Below are 1,777 nucleotides of genomic sequence, written 5' to 3'. Positions count from 1 at the left end.
CTGTATAACAAGAACTTTGAGTCTTTTAAGAAAGAAATTAAAGAAGATACAAGAAAATGGAAAAATATCCCATGCTCTTGGATACGTAGGATCAACATAGTAAAAATGGCAATCTTACCAAAAGCAGTCTATACATTCAATGCAATCCCTATCAAAATACCAGCACAATTTTCACAGACCTTGAAAGGACAATCCTCAAATTTATATGGAAAAACAAAAGACCCAGGATAGCCAAAACAACCCCATACAATAAAGGAACTTGAGGCATCATCATCCCTGTTGGATTTTGTCAAAGGCTTTTTCAGCAGCTAGTGAGATGATCATGTGATTTTTGTTTCTCAGCTTGTTTATATGGTAGATTACACTGATGGATTTTCATATGTTGAACCATCCCTGCATCCCTGGGATGAAGCCTACTTTGTCATGGTGGATGAGTATTCTGATATGTTCTTGGATCCAATTTGCCAGTATTTTATTGAGTATTTTTGCATCAGTGTTCATGAGGGATATTGGTCTGAAGTTCTCTTTCTTATTTGTGTCTTTGTGTGGCTTGGGTATCAAGGTTATTGAAGCCTCATAGAAAGAGTTTGGCAAAGACCCTTCTGCTTCTATTACGTGGAATACTTTGAGAAGAATTGGTATAAGATGTTCTTTGAATTGCTGGTAGAATTCTTCACTGAGGCCATCTGGACCTGAGCTTTTTTTTTTTTTTTGGTTGGGAGACTTTTGATGACTGCTTCTATTTCCTTAGGGGTTATAGGTCTATTTAAATTGCTTATCTCTTCTTGATTTAATTTTGACAAGTGATATCTATCCATTTCCTTTAGATTTTCAAATTTTGTGGAGTACAGGTTTTCAAAGTGTGACCTGATGTTTCTCTGGATTTCCTCAGTGTCCATTGTTATATCCCCCTTCTCATTTCTGATTTTGCTATTTTGCATGTTCACACTCTGTTGTTGGATAAGTTTGGATAAAGAGTTGTCTATCTTATTGATTTTCTCAAAGAACCAACTCTTAGTTACATTGATTTTTTGTATTGTTTTCCTAGTTTCTGCTTTATTGATTTCAGTTCTTAATTTGATTGTTTCCTGGTATCTACTCCTCCTGGGTGAATTTGCTTCTTTGTGTTCTAGAGCTTTCAGTTGTGCTATTAATTCTCTAGTGTAACTATTCTTCAGTTTCTTCATGTGGACACTTAGTGCTATGAACTTCCCTCATAGCACTGCTTTCAAAGTGTCCCATAATTTTGGGTATGTTGTGTCTTCATTCTCATTGAATTCTAGGAAGTCTTTAATTTCTTTTTTTATTTCTTCTTTGACCCAGGAATGGTGCAATTGTGCATTATTCAATTTCCACGAGTTTGTAGGTTTTCTGCAATTTGTGTTGTTGTTGAATTCTAATTTTAAAGCATGGTGGTCTGATAAGGTGCATGGAGTTATTCCAGTTTTTTTTGTACCTGTTGAGGTTTGCTATGTTGCTAAGTATGTGGTCAGTTTTTGAGAAGGTTCCATGTGGTGCTGAAAACAAGGTATATTCTTTTTTATGTGGATGGAATGTTCTATAGATGTCTGTTAATCCCAATTGGGTCATAACTTCTATTAGACCCTTTGCTTCTTTGTTGAGTTTCTGTCTGGCATTCCTGTCTAGTGGTAAGAGTGGGGTGTTGAAGTCTCCCACTATAAGTGTGTGGGACTTTATATGTGATTTATGTTTTAGTAATGTTTCTTTTACGAACATGGATGCCTTGTATTTGGGGCATAGATGTTCAGAATTGAAA

The sequence above is a fragment of the Mesocricetus auratus genome, unplaced genomic scaffold (genome assembly GCF_017639785.1).
Source record: "Mesocricetus auratus isolate SY011 unplaced genomic scaffold, BCM_Maur_2.0 Super-Scaffold_4256, whole genome shotgun sequence".
NCBI lineage: Eukaryota > Metazoa > Chordata > Mammalia > Rodentia > Cricetidae > Mesocricetus > Mesocricetus auratus.
This window is presented reverse-complemented; position numbering follows the sequence as displayed.